The following is a 27160-nucleotide window of genomic DNA, read 5'->3' on the forward strand; positions in this document are numbered from 1 at the left end:
AATGGCCGCGAATACACTTGTGATAACGCCTATCGTACCATCGGCCGCCATTCCCGTTCATAAACGTTAGCTGCCGGTCATCATCCATCGCCAGTCCGTGGATCCGGCTTTGCAAATTATTAGAATGTGCCCCCCCCCCCCACACACACACACGCACATTACGCTTAGATCCGCTTCTCAGGTAACGTGTTGGACGGTAGATACTCGTCACGCGATGCATGGCGATTAAACTCTTATTTCGTACTCGTGCTTTATATCCGAATGTGGGAGGTGTACCATGATTTAAGTACTATATTTGTTGTCCCAGACCCACATAATCCAGGCCCATGTCACTCCACTTTTGATGACATCATATGGGGGCCTCAGGACAATAATGGCGTGGCGCGCCACAATCGCTTCAAAGCTACTTGCCAACAGTTGCCATTTTTGAAAATATTATTTTGAAATAAAGTTCCAATTAATAAAAATATTGTAATGAAGTTGTTGAATAAATCGATACCATATCTAAAAACGTACTGAAAAAATGATTTATTCATAGTAAAAATATAAGCTCGATGCGTTTTAACGTTGCTTTCCTTCAACTGCAGAGGGCTTTTAAATCGTCTATATCTTCAAAACCGGCCATTTCTTAGCATATTGCTGCTTTTTTATCGCTAGAAAATTAGTTGGACTTTCCAATGACATCAATGGTTGAGCGATATGTGTAGAGTGTCACCAACAATCTTCAAATGAAGTTAGTCATTTTTACGTTGTAAAGGAATGGAGTACCCCTATCGAGCATCAGGGGTGACGTCACTCAGGATCTGTCTCTGATTGGTCGGCGGGAGAGTGACTGTACCTTCTATAGATGGCCTTGACAAAATCATCCGATGATTGGTGCATTTATTCACCCTCACGCACATAACCTATTTCAGGGACAGCATTTGCGAGCCAAATATTTGAAGCATCACTAGCCCAATGCAACAGTAGTCGCCAATCGCCAACTTCTTTCAAACGTTGGAACATTTAGTCGACGTGTGAGGCGGTTTCAGATACCGCCGCGTCTGCTGCTCGCCCGACGACTGACCCAGCTACCCCCGCCCCCTTACGTTTACGGACCGCTCCTATGCCGCCGTGTAGACGGAATAGACGCCGAGCCGCTGATCGTCTTGGGAGGTGGCTCGGTGAGTGGTGAAGCGCCGCTTTCTTACATTTTCAAAAAAGTTACAGCGAAGTCCACACTCGCTTCCTTATATTTCGTACTTCTGAGACCGTGCGGCTTCTGCCCTAGCGTCTAGCGGTGACACCTGAACGGCCGAAATACAAACCTGTGCGGGTATTGCGAGCAGAACGACACCATAGCAAGATGAACCCAGTAAGAAGTTACGCTGTGCCATTACCAGTAGGAGCTTATGTGTGTAGGTTCTTCGCCAGAGTCCGGACTGCACCTCCCGGCAAGACAGGAAGTTTCTAACACTTTAACCCTCGCCGGCACAGGGGGGGGGGTTGATGCAACCCCCCCTAAGGTTTTTCGCGAATAACTCGCGTAAAAAGCGGCCGATCGCGACGAAACTTTCAGTACCTTCGCATTGATCAATTTTACACCTACCCTGAAAATTTTATGACCCTGACCCCAATGACCTTTGACCTGTGACCTCTTTTCTGTGACCATGTTTGGCCGAGATCGCGGTTCGGCGCATGTCGGCTCGCATTAGCCGCGCGTTTGCAAGCTTTTCGTGGTTTCAAACGTTCAAACATGTGATTTGATGTTGCTCCCATGCATTAGGGTGGGTGTCAAGGTCACCTGAAGGTCAGGTCAGGTCATTTACCTTTGGTGACCTCGGGTGACCTCGGTTCACTTTTTCGAGTTTTACATGTTTCTAGGCTAGTTTTTGGAGCTGAATTCGAATTTAGCAACCATTTGAACATTTACGAAGTAGTTTTGGTGCCTTCGTAACATGTTACGAAGCTGTCCGAGGCGGTTGACGCGTATTACGAATACCCGTCACAACCCCTACCGGTTGACCTGACCTGACCTGACCCGACCTGGTCTAAATGCTTAAAGACATCATCTATGATCGATCAAAGCTAACACGATATTCGTGATCAGCACCCCGGAAAACCACATAGCAGCCACACTTTACGACTTTCTAACAGGTCCCGATTTTCCCGGTTTTCGGGTCATTGACCTGACCTGGAAGGTCACCCAATGACCTAGGACCTTAAAATTGGGTATCATCGGCTTCCTCTCGTGACGGGCAACACGCTCGTTTTTTCCGCGAAGCTCTAGCTCGATCAGGGGCCAAACGCGAGGGGGGGGTCGTACAACCCCCCCCCCCTTGTGCCGTCGAAGGACTCAAAATGGCCTGTGCCGGCGAGGGTTAAAAAGTTTCTGTAGCAACACCGTGCGTGTAGCTTCCTTGATCAGTAGCGACCGACAGGTAGGTACAGCAATTGAATTCAGAGTCGGTAGCCTTATATTTAGCATGCCGCAGCTCGTCAACTATTTTAACTTTCGCTCTGTATGCGGAACCGCATCGGGCAATCGTGAACGACCACCGAAAGCAGCCGAGTCCACGGTGTCGGAAACGTTCTGCGCAGCCTGTAGGTGTAGATGATACAACAGTGAGTCCCTGTGTATTTGTGAGTCTTCGTGAGTTCTGGCCCACATAACTCACAGGTGTGCGCTTCCAGCGTTACTGACAGCGTAGCTTTCTTTTGCACGGCCCAGAAGAGCGCGATATGAGCTGACAAGTGTGGGGTTCGCTTTGACTGAGTGAGCTGTCGGACTTGCTGGAAAAGAGCACCTGACTGATCATCGAGTCATTTCCAAACACACAGATCACAGCGAATCTGAAAATGAAGACAACCGAAACGAGCCGCGCATGATGGGTTCCTAGCTCATTCATGCGGTAGCAGAGGAGCGGGCCGTGAATGAAGGGGCCGTAAAGGCCGTGATGGGGTTAGCTGAGTCGGTTGCCACTGAGAAGCAGAGGCACGGCTGTATATCAGCTGTAGCCGCCTAACATGTGTGGACGAAAAGTATCAACGTGCTGAGAGTTGTCAGTCGGTCACCAATGGTGAATTTGACTACACTGTTTGAGTTAGTACATTCCGAAGCAATCGCTTAACTCGCAAATGCTGTCCCTGAAATATGTCGTATGCGTGAGGCGTTTATTGAATAAATACTCCAATTATCCGAAACATCAGATGATCGCATGGGTGTGGGACGATTTTGATTGGCTGAGAATACATTGGTTAAATCAGGGCACACTGGCCCATAATCTGATGCAAAGCACAAGGACTAGTTTAACCCTCGCCCTGGCAGGGCATTTTTCATAACACGGCCTGGCAGGGGGGGGGGTCGATGCGACCCCCCCCCTCGCGATTGGCTCCTATGGCACCTAGAAACACCAAATTTGGTAGGTAGGTGGGCCCCCTGGAGTTTTCGCCTCTGTGCAAGTTTGGTTGCTCTAGGTCAATATTTAGGGGGGTTTTGGGGGGTATAAATGTAAAAATTTCGCTAAAAACAGTTCAAAAGTTTTTCGCTTATAACTTTTGATCTAATTAAGATAGAGCAAAAAGAAAGGCACCAGTGAACTCAGCACGTCAAGGCGCGTCGAATGATATACTTTTTAGCTTGCTTAAGTGTACTTAAAGTTTTTCTTAAATTTTAAGTAAACTTAAATTTATAAATTAAGCTCAAGTTAACCAAATTGCATCATATCGCATATCATTCCATTCGGCTGATCACCAGGAACACAATGATACCATTTTTTAAGCTCTAGCGTCATTATGTGCCGAGTTATTGGCAAAAACGTCATCTGACCTCAGTTGACCTCATTTGACCTGATCCATGGATAAGTACACCAAACAAAGAAGCACCAAGTGACCTGCTGTTAAGTACCGTGGTTTCAAAGCACAAAAGTGATAGAACGAAGCGGATATCTCCAGTATTTTCCGAATTTAGTATTTTCCCATAGGCTTAACATTACGACGTAATGACCTCTAACTGACCTCAGGTCAATGACCTCAAAAAAGCCGGAATATATGTTATACAACTCGGTGAACTTACCACATCCTGAAAGTTTGAAGGAAATAAGTCAAAAACTGTGAGTTGGACAGGCATATAAAGAAAATTGAAATTTGAACATGACCTTGTACCGGTTTTTCTGACCTGGTGACCTGACCCAAGGTCACCCGGACCTGAAATTTTCAGGTCATATGTAAAAAGGTTGCCCCATAGGCTGTGCCAAATTTGGCGGCGCTGCGCGCCGCCGTTTTCACGCTATCTTCGAAAAACCTTAGGGGGGGGGTCGCATCGACCCCCCCCCTGCCAGGGCGAGGGTTAACACGCGCAGTGGAAGGGGGGGGGGGCGGATTTCGCCCACCCCTCCTGTTTTTCGCCAATAACTGGCGCCGCAATCAAAATATTAATGTGAAATTTTGGCTACCTGCCCAGAATTGAATTGCGGATCTTCTCGTGCAAGAAATAAGAAAATCGGTTCACAACTTTTCTAGTGAGAGCGATGTAAAGTCAAACATCCTGCCGCCGCGGCGCCGCGGCGGCGCGGCGGCCGGCGCTAGCCGTTACGCGCCGCCTGAATTGTAGACTGTGCCGGGGCGGGACGGTCCCGTCTTTACATCGCGCTCCTTACCGCTGATTATATTAGATTCGCGTCAAATTTGGTGAGAAGACTGAGAAATGTACAGGGAATCATATGGTCAAAGAATTTTGAAAATCGGCCGGTAACAACTTGAGTTATGAGTGTGTAAACACAAAATTGTGATTGCCGCGTTTCCCGCGTCGGCCGATCCCGCTTCAGCCGGCGACATCTTACCCTTAGCAGGCTTCTAACTGCCATATTTATTGTTGAATTAACTAGAAATTCACCTTACATACTCACAAATGTTTGGTCTTTCGTATCGTGAAAGAAAAAAGCAAATCGGCCGGTAACTTTTTGAGTTATCGGCGTGTAAACGCAAAAAAAGTCGCTCATATGGCAGATTTGACCACATTTGACCTCATTTGACCTTGAAGATATTGACCTACTATGCATTTCAGACCCTATGAGACCCTGTTTTTCGGCGATAATTTCTTCAATCTTTGTCCAATTAGCTTGAAATTTTGGCAGATGATGTTTCAGCTCAAGCGCCAATTTTTGTCAATATGGTCTTTTAACAAAATATAAAAATTTAGAGCACTTGTCGTTGCCTCGTAATGTTAAAATCGGCTCCGTAAATCCGGCAGTGGAGTAGAGGCTATCCGTACGTAGGCGTGACGTCACAAACACGTGACCATTAAGCTCCGCCCTCCCGGCGGACGGGGCGGTGACCTTGGCCGGTCAGTCGGCTGCGTGGAGCGGGCGGGGCAGTAGCTGTCGCACCGGGGCGGCTCGCATGGAACGTGGCTGCCGTGCAGTTGTCGTTACAGCCGCAACTTCATCGAATGAGCTAAATAGCGCGCATAATTAGCGCACTAGCTGAAGCCCTCGACTTTGTATTTATCACAAATGTACGTACACCTTGTTCAGCCACAAAAAAATATCTATTTCCACATAAGATTCGGGCTTGTGAAAAAAAAAACGCTAATAAAAGACGCTGTTGATTTCAAATGCTTGCGTAAAATTACGTATCGCGTCAGACTACGTCGGACGTCCTAATTGCAAAATATAATCACCATTAACAGGATGCAGTTATGTGTTTGATATATGAAATTTGATTAGGAATGTATGCCGGCGTGATCGATTGATATCATCCCGGTGCAGCATAAGCATTGAACAATGAACACCTTCAGGACTAATCCATTTCATCATCGACTTAGGTTGAGGAGGTCGCCGGACTAACTTGACCCCCAGATCTTGTGTGTTGAAATGCAAACATGAAAAGTAAAAGCCTAGAGATAGTTACCTCACCATTGAGGACATACCTACTGTTACATAAGTTTTACAAAAAGATACGTGTTTCTTGATGATCGTTCTCATGTAGTGCACAACGTCCGCCTGCCACAATTCTATTTATTTCTGTGCACGTCTTAACCCGCGAGTTGCTGGGGGGGGGGGCGTTAAACGCCCCCATTTTTTGCCGGGCCATAGCACAAAAACCGCGCGCCGCAGGCGCGCCAAATTTTGGGAACCTGTAGGAAATTGATTGAAGTTTATTGTGACAAAGTTTCAAAAAAATCGGTCGGAATTTTTTTGAGATATCGAGGTTTTAGTGACGTCATGATTTCTGAGTTTTCGACCAAAAATGGCATATGTTCAAAAAATCATATAAAATCACAAAATAGACATACAGACATGCCGTAAACGCCATTAGACTGCCAATACCTTGAGCAATCAAATGGTTATCTTCGATTATTGATTATCGTTCCGCATTTTTCAAAATCTTGAACTGAATCTTGGCAATTTCTCGTGACTACAGGGTGTTTCACTAAAAGTGTCAAAAAGTAAAAGGCCCTAATGCACATAATAACAATGTTTTCTATGGACATTTGCACATCATTCCATCCGCAATTGTTGGACATTTGAATATATAATAATGATATCACCGTCACTCAAACCTATTCCACATATCCGCCGCTTCTTTTGATGCACCGTTTCGGCACGTGTCCGGAGGTGCCTCACAGCCCGTTTTCATCTTCAGCGTCCAGACTGTCGGCAAAGCCTTGCATTGTGCTCTTCAGCTCCAAAAGTGATGCGACTTAAGTCTTTCTCAGCTCTGCGACAGCTACTGACCAAAACCAAAGGCTAGCGGTGACAGATCGGGGCCTCGCGCTGGCCAGGGGCGGGCGGTGAGGCAGCTGATTATTCGGCCCGGGAACGGAACTTCTGGTCCAGCCAGTTCTTGGTGGCTACAGCCGTTACAGTGGTTGTTTCTGATAAATTGGGGGATTGGCTATATCTGATGTTGAAATAAGCTTCTTGTTATCTTAAAAGGCCCTAAAAAAAGACCCTGACCTTTTCAACGATTTCCGCCGAGAGGTGGGGCGACCCGCCTTTTTTTGGACTGGAACCGGCATCAAAGGAACCCTTTTAAACCTCTCAAGAAGCCCTTTGAAACTTTTATAATCTGGGTCGTAGCGAGGTGAGAGAGTGAAACGTTTCCTGAAAAGTCGGCGTACGGTTTTAATGTTTCTGATAGCACCAAATGTAAGTGTAATTCACCCCTCCTGTTGCGGTGTAAATAACCTGTTCTTGTTCTGTATAAGGAAAAAAAACGACTAGTAACTTTGGCCTCCTGCCCTCGCTCCGTATGAGTGTAAAATATATCTTAAGTGGCCAAAGCATAAATGTCCAAAAATTTGCAACAAAGCCACGTGCGCAACCACGTGCTTTGCGTATTTTATAAATCTTTAATAAGCATTTACTTTTTGACACTTTTAGTGAAACACCCTGTACTTCACGACCATGATACAGGCATTTCTTAAATGAAATTTTTTGAGCCAACACGTACACATATGAAAAAATGAATGTCACCATCGTGTTCTACGCCCCAAATTACCCATAAAACATGTGTCACAGGTTGTGAATATCAGTTTTGATTTTCGGGGATATGTGCCTACCCGGTTGACCTGACCTTGACCCTGACCTATGCTTGACTGACCCCTACATGGAGCTGACACTCTTGTAGACCTCATATGATGGATTGTGCACCGTTTTGACAGAGTTTATGACGAGAGGCGCCCATTGCGAAGTCCTGAAGTCCATGCTACTGAAAGCCCGATGTCAGGTGTTTGAACTGACCTTGACCCGACCTGTGACCTCAAAGTTCAACTTTGAAGTACTCATCTGATGCGTCTCGTCGCGTTCTTTCGTTTGCCGCCTCGTGCGTTTCGCTGCGCTTATTGGTTCTCGAGTTATCGGCTGGGGGCGTTTAACGCCCCCCCCCCCCCCAGCAAACGGTGGTTGGCGAAATACCCCAGCAACTGCCGGGTTAACAATATTACTCACACATGACATTCTACCATATGACACATTACGCTTCTGCCCCACCCGGCGCCCCGCACCGCTTCACGAATCACGAATACTGTCGTCTCGCTGGAGCGATGCCCCAGGCAATCGGCCGTGCCCGAGACTCTTCGTCTTCATCCTACTTTGTTGCTTTCTGCGCCTTCCTCAGAAACATTTATTGACACTGCCCAATATATCAATATTTTTGGGTCATGCAGAGGCTTACGCATGATCTTATAGGTAATCGCGTAGTGACCTGACCCAACCTGACGATGAGATAGGTGCAACTCCGGCTTAAATAAATGTTCAGAGTCCAAGAGTTCATCATCATCCATCTTTCCTTCTACGGCCGGTTCCGTTCCAATAGATCCTACCTTGATTCTGATCATTCTGAATATTCTGAGCTGGTTCGACGTTTAAATACCAAAATAAGGAAAAGAGGACATCAAATGCCCTCGAACGGATAATCTTTTGGCTTTCGTCCCGAAACAACTTTGCCAGCTTCACTTGTCTCCAGTACGTGGTCCCGCTGCGACCTCTCCGCGGTGCTGACACCGACTGAAGCGGCATAGACCCATCACGGTCACGGCCAGTGGGCGGAGTCAAGCTGAGCTCGGCGTAACGTGATTGGCCAGCGCTCCTATCCAATCTGGTGCGGTAGCGAGCGAGCCTCTATCCGGGTGCAAAAACTGATTAACATTACGAGCCAACGACAAGTGCTCTAAATTTTGATATTTTGTTAAGAGACCAAATTGACAAAAATTGGCGCTTGAGCTGAAACATCGTCTGCCAAAATTTCAAGCTAATTGGACAAAAATTGAAGAAATTATCGCCGAAAAACGGGGTCTCATGGGGTCTGAAATGCATAGTAGGGTCATGAAAATCACACACAACAGAGTTCCCCACGGCCCCCACCTACCCTCCAAATTTCGTCTTTCTAGCTCCAGTGGGAGCTGAGATCTTAGGGGGGGGCGACATCCGCCCCCCCCCCCCTTCCACTGGGCGTAGTACTGGCAACCCTTCCACTGCGCGTGTTAAGCGCCATGCACCGCGTGACGAGTACCTACCGTCCAACACGTTACCTCAGAAGCGGATCTAACCGTGATGTGTGTGTGTGGGGGGAGGGGGGGGGGGCACATTCCAGTAATTTGCAAAGCCGGATCCACGGACTGGCGATGGATGATGACCGGCAGCTAACGTTTATGAACGGGAATGGCGGCCGATGGTAGTCACTTGACGGACGTTAATCGGGCAGGTCGGTTGGAAACAATACCTACCTAAGCCTGCATGTTTTTGGCGGTGGTGGTGTTGGGGGGGGGGGGGGAATCATGTTTAACCCGGCAGTTGCTGGGGTATTTCGCCACCCACCGTTTGCTGGGGGGGGGGGCGTTAAACGCCCCCAGCCGATAACTCGAGAACCAATAGGCGCAGCGAAACGCACGAGGCGGCAAACGAAAGAGCGCGACGAGACGCTTCAGATGAGTACTTTAAAGTTGAGTTTTGAGGTCACAGGTCGGGTCAAGGTCAGGTCAAACACCTGAAATCGGCCTTTCAGTAGCATGGACTTCAGGACTTCGCAATGGGCGCCTCTCGTCATAAACTCTGTCAAAATGGTGCACAATCCATCGTATAAGGCCTACAAGAGTGTCAGCTCCATGTAGGGGTCAGTCAAGCATAGGTCAGGGTCAAGGTCAGGTCAACCGGGTAGGCACATATCCCCGAAAATCAAAACTGATATTCGCAGCCCGTGACACATGTTTTATGGGTAATTTGGGGCGTAGAACACGATGGTGACATTCATTTTATCATATGTGTACGTGTTTGGCTAAAAAAGTTTAATTTAAGAAATGCATGTATCATAGTCGTGAAGTAGTCACGAGAAATTGTCAAGATTCAGTTCAAGATTTTGGAAAATGCGGAACGATAATCAATAATCGAAGATAGCAATTTGATTGTTCATGGTATTGGCAGTCTAATGGCGTTTACGGCATGTCTGTATGTCTATTCTGTGATTTTATATGATTTTTTGAACATACGCCGTTTTTGGTCGAAAATTCAAAAATCATGACGTCACTAAAACCTCGATATCTCAAAAATTTTCCGACCGATTTTTTTGAAACTTTGTCACAAAAAACTTCAATCAATTCCCTACAGGTACCTAAAATGTGGCGCGCCTGCGGCGCGCCGTTTTTATGCTATGGCCCGGCGAAAAAAGTGGGGGCGTTTAACGCCCCCCCCCCAGCAACTCGCGGGTTAAAAGTGTTAGCAAGCGTGCCTTAACCTTAGGACTTCTGTTAGATCCGCCACCACATTGCCTCAACATTACAGGTGTTAAAGCTCAATATGTCTCTTTTGTGGTGTTAGCTTCCTAATACCAGATGCATGCGTTTAGAACCATATTGCTTTTGGACATTTTCTCACCAAAAGTGTTCCAAATATTCGCCACAAACCCCATAGGGTGGTTCATAGAATGCTCCTTTAGGCACCAAACTGGTCAGCAAAGGCATTTATATCACGAAAATGGAACACAAATCGGGTTGCATGTGTAGACTTCAACGCCAGAAACTGATTTTCATCGAAACTGACATGATGGGTTTTTATTTCTGGGATCTTTTTCTTATACAGCTGGCCTTCTACCGTGCAGGAGCAAAAGAATATATATTACTGACCGGGCCGACGAAATTATTTGGAAACGAGGTTTGCAAAATTGACGTAGGCCCGAGTGCGAAGCACGAGGGCCGGAGTCAAATTTTGCAAACCGAGTTTCCAAATAATTTCGTACGGCTGAGGTCAGTAAGATTTTTCCTACATGCCGCATACATGCTAAGTAGTTTCGACAGGTTTTGTTGACACTTTTATACAATTGTTTTGTCCATAATTTCCGAACAGTGATTGCGCTACTGCTGTGGATAAAGCTTTAAAGGAAATTTATAGAAGAAAATGCATCAAAATACCTCACTTCAAAAAGAATCGCGTCTGAAAATATCCACTCAGAATGGCACAAGTGGAGTCTGGATATCCAAGGAATATAATGCATGAATAATTTACCACGTCATGAGAACAAGAAGAAGGTATAATATTCCTAGAGATCAAACGTGAATTTTCCAGTGCTCTTGCAAGAATCTTTTCTTTACTTATGTTATCGTATATTGTTGATGCCCTATGGCTAAACTTTCGTGAAATACATTATATTTTCCATATTTTACATGTTTGTTTCGAGGAAAGGACTGCAACTGTCAAATAATAACGCAATAACTTAGGCCTAAGGTATCAGTGGACATATCAAACGAAGATAAGACAACAAGCGATAACGGATTTCGATAATATGCGCATATCTCACCATTATTTCGGCTTTGTAACCAATACAAAATATTTAAAAACCCTTGATAAGCAGAACAAGATATTTGTTACCAAAAAATGTTAGTTTTCTAATTTTACGTGGCAAATATCATGCAAGAATGATGTCAATTATACATTCCCTGTCAATTATACCTCTGGGCTAGTGCGATAAACTGTAGTTTAGAGGTCATTGCTCTGGGCAGTAAACCCGGGCAGTAAACTTATGTTTCCTGCCCGGCCTATCAAATAACATGGCATTTTGACACCGACAGTTTCTTGGTCATAGTTTTACTGCCCGGCTCGTGCTGTACTTAAGACATACCCCGGCATGTAGGAAAATCATAGGAGCACCATGATTTGAAATAAAAAGTTTAATTACGACACACCCTAATATTTATTGCCCATGGACCTGTGCAATAGATCTATGATTTCAGCGAACTTGAAACTTTTTTTTAAAAGAAATACACCGCCACCCATGAACAGGTGACCAGGAGTGCCCCCGCCCTCGAACCCAGCGACAACAGAACCCTTACGTTAACACCAGCAAAACTGAGGAGATAAATGTCGCGGCACTCCCTGCTAAGAAAGGAAATAAACTAAACACAAACAAAGAAATGAGAGGAGCCAGGGATTGTTAGTATGGCATACGAAGAAGACAGAAAGCAGTCAATGGACTAATGAGCCATTGACTGCACCTCCCACTACGATCCCGAAATGAGCATTCATACATTAATACCAAATTCATACATACATTGGGTTAGGGGGTTTCCGTGCATACAGGTAAAAATTAGTCTGGTCATATATGATGCTGGTGTTTTATGCCGCTGTGACCAGGGGAACTCATCCAGCTAAGCAAGGCTTGTTGCTGGTCGAGCCCCAGGTCACAGCAAAGGAATGTGGCGTATAGTCTGAATAGGTATATTGGAGCATATTTGTTTGAAATCCTTTTTCAGCTCAAGAGGGACTTTATCGGTGTCTTTATCGGAGCTCGTCGGTGTCTCTTGGATAAGGCGGCTGGCTTTTTGTTGCTCCGTCTTCGTGAAGTGTCTATTTGGTCAATTTATACAGGACATGCTCGAATTGTGATCCATTATGAAGAGCGTTTAATAATCTTCCAGAGGCCGCAATATCGGATAGTAATTCAGTGTAACCTTTGAGGTATCTGATTTCTAATTTCGATATTTTTATACATTTTTGGCTACATCTTCGCATTTTTGTCGCCTCAGCCAAAAGCAACTTTTTTGTTCGGAAGCACGTGCGATTTTCTGAATGCTGACACTGAAGAACTTGATGATGCAACAGCAAGCATGAGCATCATTATCAACGAGTTGTTGTGCTACATGCTGTGCAAGGTTGATAGCGTGCCACTTGATGTTATCGTTAAATTGGTAAGTGAGAGTTTCTCGGATGAAGAAGTGGAAGCTGCCAAGGACATTTTATGCGATCATGTGGACGAGTCTGTGAGAGTGGGAACCAGACGTGGTCAGAATAAGAAAAAGATGTATATTGAAGGCATCGCGAAAATGATTTTTGAATGTGACAGAGGAAGTCTTCCTAAGTTTGTTGCCCTCGATTTGGCCAGGCTGCCTCCGATCACCGTGGATAGCATCGATATAAGCTCTCTTATGCGCAAACAGCAGTTGATGGATGTCGAGATGGCCACAATGAAAGATATGATCCATGATATCTTGAAGGTCACGGCTGATACCTCGAAAAGGGTAGAAGATGCAATCTTGAAGCGTTCTGTTGAGAACTCGTGCAAGGGGACGGTGGATGCCACAATACAGTGTCCTGCTGAGCCGACCCCTACGACTACTGCACCGACACAGCCTAAGACTTACGCTGATGCTGTCCAGAACGTGAATGTGACCCCCTCTGGTGACGAAGAAGGCTGGTCCACGGCGAATCGGTCCAAAAGAGGTACGCCCAAGAAGAGGGGAAGTCCTCCTACACAGGACCAGCGCGCCATTGGTGCAGGAGCAGGTGCACCGGCTGCTTCTTCCTCTGCCGTCACGGGCGCAGTTTCTGCTGTCAAGCCGTCCCATCAGTCCAACGCCGTCATAGGAACGCGGAAAGCCGGGCCCATCAAAGCAGTATCGACCGTCAGACGGTTCTCCATGTTCATCTCACGACTGCAACCAGGTACTGGGGAGGATGCTGTGACCTCATATGTTCTGCAGCAGACTGGGGCGGAATCTGCTTCTTCCGAGAAGTTGCCTACTCGTTTTGATAGCTATGAGTCGTACCATGTAGAGCTCATCAATCCGCCCATAGGTTTAAATGTGTTGGATCCTCAGCTGTGGGCACAAGGACTTGTCATAAGGCGCTTTTTCCGTAAACGAGTAGCCCTGGGTACGTCTCAGGAGGGTCCGTGAGTTTATTAGTCAGTGCCTGTGCCATGATGTCTGTCAGTCAAATTCTTTCGGTAATTTTCATCACTTTATTTGCGATGCTTAAAATCAGTTCTTACAATTGTCAGTCTTCCAAGCGTAATTTTGGAGGCATTAAGAAAATGTGTGATATGTCTGACATTGTTTTCGTGCAGGAGCATTGGCTGCTTCCATCAGATCTGGTGTCCCTCAATCATATTCACAATGACTTCTTTTCTTTTGGCTTGTCATCCATTGATCCATCTGCTGGGTTGTTAACCCGCGAGTTGCTGGGGGGGGGGGGGCGTTAAACGCCCCCACTTTTTTCGCCGGGCCATAGCATAAAAACGGCGCGCCGCAGGCGCGCCAAATTTTAGCTACCTGTAGGGAATTGATTGAAGTTTATTGTGACAAAGTTTCAAAAAAATCGGTCGGAAAATTTTTGAGATATCGAGGTTTTAGTGACGTCATGATTTCTGAGTTTTCGACCAAAAACGGCATATGTTCAAAAAATCATATAAAATCACAGAATAGACATACAGACATGCCGTAAACGCCATTAGACTGCCAATACCATGATCAATCAAATGGCTATCTTCGATTATTGATTATCGTTCCGCATTTTCCATAATCTTGAACTGAATCTTGGCAATTTTTCGTGACTTCTTCACGACCATGATACATGCATTTCTTAAATTGAACTTTTTGAGCCAAACACGTACAGATATGATAAAATAAATGTCACCATCGTGTTCTACGCCTCAAATTACCTATAAAACATGTGTCACAGGCTGCGAATATCAGTTTTGATTTTCGGGTATATGTGCCTGCCCGGTTGACCTGACCTTGACCCTGACCTATGCTTGACTGACCCCTACATGGAGCTGACACTCTTTTAGGCCTTATATGATGGATTGTGCACCGTTTTGACAGAGTTTATGACGAGAGGTGCCCATTGGGAAGTCCTGTAGTCCATGCTACTGAAAGCCCGATTTCAGGTGTTTGACCTGACCTTGACCCGACCTGTGACCTCAAAATTCAACTTTAAAGTACTCATCTGAAGCGTCTCGTCGCGCTCTTTCGTTTGCCGCCTCGTGCGTTTCGCTGCGCCTATTGGTTCTCGAGTTATCGGCTGGGGGCGTTTAACGCCCCCCCCCCCCAGCAAACGGTGGGTGGCGAAATACCCCAGCAACTGCCGGGTTAAAAGGCCGGCCTTATGGTGGTGTAGCTGTGCTCTGGCGCAACAGTCTGGCCTCTCATGTTAAGCCCGTGAGCTATGATGATGACCGAATTGTGGGGTTAGAGTGTGACTTTGATAACGTCAAAATTCTTCTCGTTGGTGTATATTTGCCCTATAACACAAGCAATAATTTTGACAGTTATGTATATCATTTGGGTAAGTTGAGGAGCATAATTGATGATTTTGATTCTCAGCACGTTTGCGTATTGGGTGATTTCAACGCAGACGTGGTCCAAGGATCTGAGTTTGGCAATGAGCTAGGATCTTTTTGTTGTGATTCGGGATTAGTGATCGCCGATGTTCAGTGTCTTCCCTGTAACTCTGTCACGCATATTAATGATGGTAATGAAGTGGAATCTTGGTTGGACCATGTCATCTGCACGACGGGTTTTCTTGCCCTTATTAATGATATAAAAATTGATTATTCCATTCAAAGCTCCGATCACTTTCCGATATCGGTTAGCGTCGATATTAACCCTCGCCCTGGCAGGGGGGGGGTCGATGCGACCCCCCCCCTAAGGTTTTTCGAAGATAGCGTAAAAACGGCGGCGCGCAGCGCCGCCAAATTTGGCACAGCCTATGGGGCAACCTTTTTACATATGACCTGAAAATTTCAGGTCCGGGTGACCTTGGGTCAGGTCACCAGGTCAGAAAAACCGGTACAAGGTCATGGTCAAATTTCAATTTTCTTTTTGCACCTGCCCAACTCACAGTTTTGCACTGATTTCCTTCAAACTTTCAGGATGTGCTAAGTTCACCGAGTTGCATAACATATAGTTCGGGTTTTTTGAGGTCACTGACCTGAGGTCAGTTAGAGGTCATTACGTCGTAATGTTAAGCCTATGGGAAAATGCTAAATTCGGAAAATACTGGAAATATCCGCTTCGTTCTATTACTTTTGTGCTTTGAAACTACAGTACTTAACAGCAGGTCACTTGGTGCTTCTTTGTTTGGTGTACTTATCCATAGGTCAGGTCAAATGAGGTCAACTGAGGTCAAATGACGTTTTTGCCAATAACTTGGCACATAATGACGCTAGAGCTTAAAAAATGGTATCATTGTGTTCCTGGTGATCAGCCGAATCGAATGATATGCGATATGATGCAATTTGGTTAACTTTAACTTAATTTATTAATTTAAGTTTACTTAAAATTTAAGAAAAACTTTAAGTACATTTCAGCAAGCTTAAAAGTATATCATTCGACGCGCCTTGACGTGCTGAGTTCACTGGTGCTTTTCTTTTTGCTCTATCTTAATTAGATCAAAAGTTATAAGCGAAAAACTTTTGACCTGTTTTTAGCGAAATTTTTACATTTATACCCCCCAAAACCCCCCTAAATATTGACCTAGAGCAACCAAATTTGCACAGGGGCGAGAACTCCAGGGGGCCCACCTACCTACCAAATTTGGTGTTTCTAGGTGCCATAGGAGCCAATCGCGAGGGGGGGGTCGCATCGCGTCCCCCCCTGCCAGGCCGTGTTATGAAAAATGCCCTGCCAGGGCGAGGGTTAAGCTGGCTCTTAATGATCGCAACAGTCATGGTGCGTTACAGGAAGGAAAATGGGTGGTAGATTGGGATTCCCTTGGTCCGGACGATTTCCGTGCATTCACTTCTTCTGTGGAGTCTGCCCTATCTCGCATCAATATCCCACGTCACTTACTGGAATGTGATAATTGCTCTATAGCTGATCACTGTACTTTCGTTGACAAATATTACAATGAAATTATTGCATGCATTCAACAAGCCTCTCAAGCTACAATATCGAGGAATCTAGGGGTTACGAAGAAGCGTAATATTCCTGGTTGGAGTGAATTTGTTGAGGAAAGCCACGTCCTGCTCAGTGATGTTTACTCTCTGTGGGCCCTGGTCGGCAAGCCCCGGGATGGTTACATTTACTTACAGCTTCGATTGGCACGAGCGCGATTCAAATATGCTTTACGGTTTTGCCTTCGGCATGAAAAAGAATTGAGAGCGAAGTCCCTAGCAGACAAGCTCACACGTAATCCTTATAGTTTAGCAGCATTTTGGAAAGAGGTGCGGAAACTTAATGGTAGTGCCCCTCTTGCTCATTCGATTAATGGCATTTCGGGGTGTGACAATATTGCTTCAATGTGGCGAGATCACTTTTCAGAGATACTGAATAGCGTGAGCAGCGTTGATCGTAAAGAATTTGTTCTTCAGGAGTTTCGTGAGAGAAACCATCAGTTTGTGTGTATTTCTGTCCCTGAAATAATCGAGTCAATCCGGGAATTATCTTGTGGTCGCTCTAGTGGTAATGATGGGCTCAGTGCTGAGCACTTTAAATTTTCCGGTGTCTCCAGCGCAGTGCATTTATCTTTGTGTTTTTCCATGATGGTAAAGCATGAATATGTTCCACAAACATTTTCAAAAGTTGTACTTACACCCATCGTAAAGGATAAGTCGGCAAAGCTGTCAGATAAGGACAATTATCGCCCAATAGCTGTAGCCAGTGTAAGTTCCAAGATTCTTGAAAGGGTCATTCTGAAACGCTGTGATAGACAACTTGCGACTGGACACCATCAGTTTGGCTTCAAAAAGGAACATTCAACCGACATGGCTATATATGCCCTTAAAGAAATAAGTGACTATTATCTGCGAAATAGAAGTCCGGTATTTGAATGCTTTCTCGATGCACGGAAGGCTTTTGACCGAGTCAACCACTGGAAGTTATTTGCTATACTTCTAGAGAGGAAAATTGATGTGAGTCTTGTGAAGTTTCTTTCTTCGTGGTACGAGACTCAACAATTTTATGTTTTATGGGGTGGCTTGTTATCCGAAGGGTTTACGGTGACAAACGGGGTAAGGCAAGGTGGGATATTATCTCCATATCTGTTTAATGCGTACACTGATGGTCTATCGACGCTTCTTGATCGGAGTGGTGTTGGGTGTCATTTTCAAGGTAGTGTAAATCATTTATATTATGCTGATGACATGGTCCTGCTATCCCCTTCAGCATATGGACTGCAGAAAATGTTGAATGTCTGTGATTCCTATGCAATTGAGCATGATATCAAATTCAACACTAGAAAGACTGTTTGCATGAAAATATGTCCTAAGTTATTTCGTGATCTCTATGTTCCTACTATCTCGCTTGGTGGCTGTGCTTTGAAATTCGTTGACTCTTACAAGTATCTTGGGTATCAACTCAGCAATGTGGGCTCTAGAGTCGATGACTTAGAAATCCGACAGCAATATCGTAATCTTTGTTGCCGTGCTAATACGATCAGTCGCAAATTTGCCATATGTTCATACTCGGTTAAGAAATATTTGTATGATGCCTATTGTTCAAATGTCAGTTGCATGCATTTGTGGCACTCGTTTCATGTGTCTGTTCTGAAGAAATTTAAAGTGTGTTTTAACAATGCTGCTAGCATGTTATTTGGCTACGACAGGTTCTGCAGTGCTTCGAACATGTTCGTTCAAGAATGCTTGCCCGGCTTTGATGCCTTGTGCCGAAAATCAGTGTGGAACTTTATGACGCGCCTTCAGTGTTCCTCTAATCAAATCATATTTACATTGTTCAACAGTGACCTGGCTGTGACTTCCTCGATAAGGAAGGCATGGCGGCAATGTCTGTATTTAAGTTGAGGGTCTTATGACCTCTCATGATTCTTTATGGACCTAGAGTCTGCTAATAAAGGGATCTCTCTCTCTCTCTCTCTCTCTCTCTCTCTCTCTCTCTCTCTCTCTCTCTTTATAGAGCATGTTTAAATTTGAATTTTTGGACTAAATAACTGACTCGACTAAAATGACTTGAGAACTTTATTTTTGCTATGTGTATCTGAGGATTAGTTGATTTTTTGTATGTCTCTTTATGATTTGTTTTGATGCTTCACGAACTTCTGACAACAAAAATTGGGGGGCTATCATACTGTTCCAGAGTCTACGACCTTGCCAGAAAGCAGTTTTTGTGCGATATAATTTTCGTGTAAATGTCTCTTTAAAATGGTGTATGTTTCTTGTTTGGATATTTGGGTCATCCTGCAGATGAAATAGTGTTTCAAGAGATGGCGGCAAGGTTCCATTTAACCCTCGCCCGCACATGTCATTTTCCCATCCTAGAACGCACATGGGGTGGTTGCCACCCCCCGCGCCATTTCGCTCCTGTTGGAGATAGAGCTTAGCGGTAAGACCAAAAAGATTCTTTGGGAAGAGACGAATCCAATGGTACCCAGTTTTACCTTCTCAGGTCAGTCATTGACCTTCCAGGTCAGGTCAAACTAAACAAATATTGCTGTTTTGGGTCACCGTTGGATATCAATTGCGCTGCTTATCATATACCGATGACGATGCCGTTTTCTGGTGCCAAGCCAGCTAGAGCCTCTTTGTCACACTACCCGACCAGGTTTTTGCTGCTGAGGTCATTTCAGGTCAAGCTAGGTCAAGGTCAATGATATGTGTTTGTATGTCTGTGTGTGACTGTGTGTATACTGATGTGTGCAACGGTTGTTTATGTGTCCATACTCCATATTACATGAAATCATGATCTGAGAAGCTTTTACCAAAAATGCAGTAAAAAAAAAACTTCACAAAAAGTAAATTCAGCTTGCCTAAAACGCAATTATCCTAGATGACCTAGGTTGACCTTGACCCTGACCTTGACATCTGTACGTCGTCGAACAACATGTTCCATGATAGGTGGAAGGTAAGACTGGCAAAAAAGGCCGAAATCAGGGTGGCAAAAGCTCACAAGGCCCATAGCCAACGCAAAATGTTGAGAATTGGCCATTTGGGTCATGACATGACCTGAAAAACAAGGTCATATCTCCGAAACCAAAAACCACAGAAACTTGAAATTTTCAGTGAACATCAAGAAAGGATAGCGGAGCAGCTATACGAAAAATCAGCTCTCTAGCTCTAAAAATGTTGAGTGCAGAGCAGAAGGACTACCTGGGGGGGGGGGGTGGCAACCACCCCCTGGGGGGGGTTGCCACCACCCCCTGGGGGGGGGGGGGGGTTGCCACCCCCCCAGGTAGTCTTTCTGCTCTGCACTCAACATTTTTGAAGCTAGGAAGCTGATTTTTCGTATAGCTGCTCCTCTATCCTTTCTTAATGTCCACTGAAAATTTCAAGTTTCTGTGGTTTTTGGTTTCGGAGATATGACCTTGTTTTTTAGGTCATGTCATGACCCAAATGGCCAATTCTTTTTTCAGGCCTCCCTCCAACGGGCACTTGTGGCCCATTTACAGGAGGGCTCCTCCTCCTCCTGGCCCTTGTTCCCCCACCCCCCAGGCTACGGCTGAAGTGGGAGCCTACCCCACACCTGGTGACACAGCCGGGGACGACGCCCGCGGAACGGGCGGAACCGGGAATCGAACCCGAATCCGGCACCGCCCGCACCGCGGGTCGACGCCTTAACCGACTGCGCCACGAGGGCCGATTCTCAACATCTGGCGTTGGCTATGGGCCTTGTGAGCTTTTGACACATTGATTTCGGCCTTTTTTGCCAGTCTTACCTCCCACCTATCATGGAACATGTTGTTCGACGATGTACAGATGTCAAGGTCAAGGTCAAGGTCAACCTAGGTCATCTAAGATAATTGCGTTTTGGGCAAGCGAAATTTACTTTTTGTGATTTTTTTTACTGCATTTTTGGTAAAAGCTTCTCAGATCATGATTTCATGTAATATGGACACATAAACAATCGGTGCACACATCAGTATACACACAGACACACACAGACATACAAACACATATAATTGACCTTGACCTAACTTGACCTGAAATGACCTCAGCAGCAAAAACCCGGTCGGGTAGTGTGACAAAGAGGTTCTAGCTGGCTTCGCACCAGAAAACGGCATCGTCATCGGTATATAATAAGCAGCGCACTTGATATCCAACGGTGACCCAAAACAGCAACATTTTTTTAGATTGACCTGACCTGGAAAGTCAATGACTGACCTGAGAGGGTAAAACTGGGTATCATTGGATTTGTCTCTTCCCAAAGAATCTTTTTGGTCTTTACCGCTAAGCTCTATCTCCAACAGGAACGAAATGGCGCGGGGGGTGGCACCCCCCCCCCCCCATGTGCGTTCTAGGATGGAAAAATGGCATGTGCGGGCGAGGGTTAACTTTCGATGCATGATTAGAAGAAGTTGTTGTTTGGCGATATTATTTACTTTAAGAAGGTTGAGCGTTTTGAAAATGGGATCAGAGTGAGCGAGTTTAGGCTGATTGTCAATAATTCTGATGATGCGTTTCTGAAGGATTTCAATTTTGTTTAGGTATGTTGGGAAAGTAAAGCCCCATACGACGGTACAATAGTTTATGTAGTGCAACACCAAGGAGTTGTAGAGCAATAAAAGTGATTTTTTGTCAAATAAGTGCTTGATTCTGTTAATGATTCCTATATTACGGCTTATGGCTAAGGCAAGATAGTCGATACTCGATATGGGCATACCACTTTAACCCGCGCCCTGGTGGGGTCTGTTTATAACGCGACCTGGTGGGGGGGGGGGGCTATTTTTTGCCCCCCCCTCGTATCTCCGAAACTACTGGACGGATCCGCAAAATTCAAACGGCGTTCGAAAGGCCTGTCAAATTTGTCGAAGGAAACCAAATTTCATTGACCTCCGGGTCACCGATGACGTCACAGGTCAGGTCAAAGATGAAATGTTTCACCGTTCACGGGTCATCTAGGGAATGCGCTATAACACCGAAGAAAACGCATTTTGTCGAGAATCAGCGATAGGGCGTCAGTTGCCTAGTACATATATTGCTATAAGAGGTCACTGACATTACCAGGTCACAGGTCAGGTCACCAAGGGTCACAGGTCAGGTCACATGAACCTAACTTTAGGTACTAAGGTTGTGCGATGCATGTTTTATGGCCAATTTTTCATTTCCAACTCAATGGTGTTGGTTATAAGACTATCAGGTACGGCTTAGGCCACTTTCTGGTGGAGGTCAGGTCAAGGTCAGGTCAAAAAAGGTCAAATTTCAAAGTTGATATTTTTGCATAAAATGGGTATTGATTCGATGCAGCTCGTCACGGGGAGTCTAATGGTGGTCTTTGTTTTGCGCTACGAGGTCTAGAATTGCAAAAAATTGAGTTTGAAAATTTGACGTCATCAATTTTGAACAGTTTTTTCGCTGTAACTTAGCCAAAAAAAGAGGTATCGATCTCAAATTTGGTATGTAGATAGAAGGCGGTAAGGACTATGACATATATTCCGGTTTTTTCGAAATTCAAAAAACTTTTTGGATTTTTCGGCTATTATAATCAAAAAATCTATTTTTTGATTTTTGGGGGTCAAAATCAAAAAAATTCAAAAATCCGAGATACCAGTTTTGTAGCCCTATCAATTCTACAGCTTTTATGTCTTTATCGTTTTTCTGTATTTGCAAAGCTATAGGCCTGACAGCTCTTCCCGCGAAACCCTTTTTTGGGTCGAAAACGGCAGAACATGACGTCACTCTGACGTCATTTCCGGCCAACCTATCATAGCCTTTGGATAAATTTTTGGTCACAATGTGTAAAATTGATGTCCGGGGGGGTACTGAAAGTTTGGTGACGATCGGCGCAGCGGTTCTGGAGATATATCGAAAAGTCTGGAGGGGGGGGCAAAAAATAGCCCCCCCCCCCACCAGGGCGCGGGTTAATTTAGTATCAATGTATACTCCCAAGTATTTTACTGTGTCTTCCCTTTTTATAGAGTCATTATTTAATTGTATGTCTAGATCAAATTCATTACTTGCGTTACTGTACCTATATTTGATATATGTTTTTTTTTAGTGGTAACCCGCGAGTTGCTGGGGGGGGGGGCGTTAAACGCCCCCACTTTTTTCGCCGGGCCATAGCATAAAAATGGCGCGCCGCAGGCGCGCCAAATTTCAAGTACCTGTAGGGAATTGATTGAAGTTTATTGTGACAAAGTTTCAAAAAAATCGGTAGGAACATTTTTGAGATATCGAGGTTTTAGCGACGTCATGATTTCTGACTTTTCGACCGAAAACGGTATATGTTCAAAAAATCATATAAAATCACAGAATAGACATACAGACATGCCGTAAACGCCATTAGACTGCCAATACCATGAGCAATTAAATGGCTGTCTTCGATTATTGATTATCGTTCCGCATTTTCCAAAATCTCGAACTGAATCTTGGCAATTTCTCGTTATTACTTCACGACCATGACACATGTGTTTCTTAACCCTAGAACGCCTAGGGGGGGGGGGGTTGTATCAACCCCCCATCCCTGAGGTTTTTTCGAAGTGCACGCTAAACGGCTTGTCGTAGCGGGCTGAAATTTTCAATACCCTCTGGGGCAACCTTTGCGCATCTTTTGCCGAAAAAAATTGATCGGGTCATGTCAGGTCACGGAGTTATGACGTCATAAGAGGTACAGCCTCCGGCCGGATTTTCACAAACTGAGTGCCAACGCCCGAGGTTTCCTGCCGGTGGTACGGACATCGGTTGATGGATCGTGATGAAACTTCCCATGCATGTTGGGGCAAGTATTGGCTATCATATGGTATAAGAAATTTGACCGGGTCAGGTCAGGTCACGGAGCTATGACGTCACAAGAGGAACAGCGTCCGGTACTATTTTTGAAAAGCGCCCGAACCACTATTTTGCTAATTCTTGTCACCTCAATGGGAATATGCAGCAATATTAGCTTCTATAGGGAGCAAATGGACCTCCCAAATCCAAAAATACAATCAGATTTCAAAAATTTAAATTTTGATTTTTCGAACTTCTGCCGCCGACTGTGACCTTGCCGACTTCCGGCGCTCCCAACGCGCCATTTTTAGAGCTAGGGAAACGAAATACATACCAAACGATAGAGAATTGATCAAGGAACACGATAGTGAAGGTTTCAAGTCGATATCTCCCACCGTTTTGCCGCAATCGCCGCCGAAAGTTGAAAAAAGTCTATTTTTCCGAAAATTTGACCTTTGACCGGTCAAAAGTAGGTCAAATGTTGACCTAGGACCAAAAAATATACCACCAATCGCGAGATCTCGTTGAGAGCAATCCGTTGGTTTTTTCCGCTAAGCTCTACGACCTTCCGTTTCGAAACGCCAGGGGGGGGGGGGTCGTAACAACCCCCCCCCCCTGGTCGTTCGTGTTATGAGAAATGGCCTGGTCGTGCGAGGGTTAAATTGAACTTTTTAAGCCAAACACGTACACATATGATAAAATGAATGTGACCATCGTGTTCTACGCCCCAAATTACCCATAAACCATGTGTCACAGGCTGCGAATATCAGTTTTGATTTTCGGGGATATGTGCATACCCGGTTGACCTGACCTTGACCCTGACCTATGCTTGACTGACCCCTACACGGAGCTGACACTCATGTAGGCCTTATATGATGGATTGTGCACTGTTTTGACAGAGTTTATGACGAGAGGCGCCCATTGCGAAGTCCTGAAGTCCATGCTACTGAAAGCCCGATTTCAGGTGTTTGACCTGACCTTGACCCGACCTGTGACCTAAAAATTCAACTTTAAAGTACTCATCTGAAGCGTCTCGTCGCGTTCTTTCGTTTGCTGACTCGTGCGTTTCGCTGCGCCTATTGGTTCTCGAGTTATCGGCTGGGGGCGTTTAACGCCCCCCCCCCCCCCAGCAAACGGTGGGTGGCGAAATACCCCAGCAACTGCCGGGTTAAGGGTAAGCTTGTTCATTTGTAGCCAGGAGCAGATAAGTTTAGCTTCGCAGTTAATGATATTTTCAAGGCTGTTTTTGTTTGTTGCTTCAAAGAAAATCGCGTTATCATCTGCATAAAGGAGAAATTTTACGTATGTTTTATTAGTGATGTTTGGTAAATCGTTAATATAAAGAAGAAATAGCAGTTGACCTAATATGGAGCCATGAGGAACCCCAATTTTTACTTTTTTGAAATCTGATTTGATTTCCTGGTACTCCACACATTGTAATCTGTTCGTTAGGTATGATTCAATAAGATGTAGCGATGCACCACCAAATCCATAAATCTGTAATTTTTTAGTAAAATGGAATGATCAACAGTATCAAAGGCTTTCTTTAGATCCAAATAAATACCACAGGTAATTTTGCCAGCTTCCAGTGAAGTAGTGATGTAGTCTTGGAGCAAAAGTAAGGGCATGTAGGTAGACATATTCTTTTGAAAACCAAATTGACACTGATTTAGAATTTGGGCATCATGAAGTTATCTTGTCATTCTTATGTATATGATCTTTTCAAGTATTTTAGACAGGTATGGTAGAATGCTTATAGGCCTATAGTTACTAAATAACTTCTTATCCCCAGATTTATAAATTGGTCTTACCACTGCAATTTTCAGTGCCTCAGGAAAGACTCCAGCATTAACCCACGACCGCCTGGGGGGGGGTCGGATCCGACCCCCCCCCTCCGTTTTTCTTGAATAACTCATTAACCCCTTTCGCTATCTACTTGAAACTTGGCATACGTTCTCCCCCATCAATTTGACGTCTCCTGTGCAATTTTTAAGAAATAATTCAAAAAATTTCTGAGATATATCGATTTTAGTGATGTAACTACATGGCGTTTTTAGTCAAAAAGTGGTGAATGTTTAACCCTATTCCTGGCGGGGGGGGGCCTCAGGAGCCCCCCCCCTGAGGTTTTTTGGTTATTTCTCCCAAACGCGTTGAGCTAGGAAGCTCAAATTTTCTGACTTTTCCTAAAAGGCTTCTACGCAACATGTCTGAAAATTTTGAGTTGATCTGACCTCAGGTCAGGTCACCAGAGGCGGTTTGGTGACCCTACCTCAGAAAAGTTTGCAATCACGCCAGAGCTAGAGTTTTTGACCGATCAATTTCTTCTCTTCAGGGTTTAGTTAGGGTACCAGTATGTGCAATTTGTATATCTCGGAATTTTGATATCGGTGACCTAAGGTCAGGTCAATTTCGCGACCTCCCCATTATAAGTCAATGGGGGAAAAATCAACTCCCTGTTTTTACCACTAAAACGGGTCGGAATGGCCCCATATACCATACATGACTTCATATACGATCAACCTTCACTACCTTGAGGTCTGTTTTGCTGTTGGGCAGCTGTGAGGTCATGTGACGTCATCAAAGGTCACCAAAGGTTTTTGGCCAATAACTCCGTACAGGAACAAGATACAGACGCGTGGATGGTCTCATTGTGTTCAGCTCGTCAAGACGCATCAGGTCAGGTCAGGTCAGGTCAGGTCAAAGATGACGTCACAGGGGTCGAAAAAGTCAAAATGGCGGCGCTAGATATGGAGAGAGTTTTTCTCGAATAACTTTCGAATTAGTCAAGATAGGAACAAACTAAGGGCATCATCGTGATCCTCTCGTCAATCCGCATCGAATGATATATATGTTGACCTCGAAAGGTCAAGTCAAAGGTTGACCTCAGGTCACGTGACCTCGAGGTCATCATGTATGTCATTCGATGCGTCTTGACGAGCTGAACACAATGAGACCATCCACGCGTCTGTATCTTGTTCCTGTACGGAGTTATTGGCCAAAAACCTTTGGTGACCTTTGATGACGTCACATGACCTCACAGCTGCCCAACAGCAAAACAGACCTCAAGGTAGTGAAGGTTGATCGTATATGAAGTCATGTATGGTATATGGGGCCATTCCGACCCGTTTTAGTGGTAAAAACAGGGAGTTGATTTTTCCCCCATTGACTTATAATGGGGAGGTCGCGAAACTGACCTGACCTTAGGTCACCGATATCAAAATTCCGAGATATGCAAATTGCACATACTGGTACCCTAACTAAAGCCTGAAGAGAAGAAATTGATCGGTCAAAAACTCTAGCTCTGGCGTGATTGCAAACTTTTCTGAGGTAGGGTCACCAAACCGCCTCTGGTGACCTGACCTGAGGTCAGATCAACTCAAAATTTTCAGACATGTTGCGTAGAAGCCTTTTAGGAAAAGTCAGAAAATTTGAGCTTCCTAGCTCAACGCGTTTGGGAGAAATAACCAAAAAACCTCAGGGGGGGGGCTCCTGAGGCCCCCCCGCCAGGAATAGGGTTAAGTGTACTTAAAATTTTTCTTAAATTTTAAGTTAACTTAAATTAATAAATTAAGTTAAAGTTAACCAAATTGCATCATATCGCATATCATTCGATTTGGCTGATCACCAGGAACACAATGATACCCTTTTTTAAGCTCTAGCGTCATTATGTGCCAAGTTATTGGCAAAAACGTCATTTGACCTCAGTTGACCTCATTTGACCTGACCCATGGATAAGTACACCAAACAAAGAAGCACCAAGTGACCTGCTGTTAACCCTATTCCTGGCGGGGGGGGGCCTCAGGAGCCCCCCCCC

At 45.0% G+C, this 27160-nt stretch overlaps 1 protein-coding gene across 1 annotated transcript in view; it reads right to left on the bottom strand.

Annotated features, from left to right (window-relative positions):
* Positions 1-27160, bottom strand: part of LOC122391831 — a 74751-nt gene that overhangs the window by 17808 nt on the left and 29783 nt on the right. The window lies entirely within an intron of this gene.

The sequence above is a fragment of the Amphibalanus amphitrite genome, unplaced genomic scaffold (assembly GCF_019059575.1).
Source record: "Amphibalanus amphitrite isolate SeventyFive unplaced genomic scaffold, NRLGWU_Aamphi_draft 000457F_arrow, whole genome shotgun sequence".
Classification (NCBI taxonomy): Eukaryota; Metazoa; Arthropoda; class Thecostraca; order Balanomorpha; family Balanidae; genus Amphibalanus; species Amphibalanus amphitrite.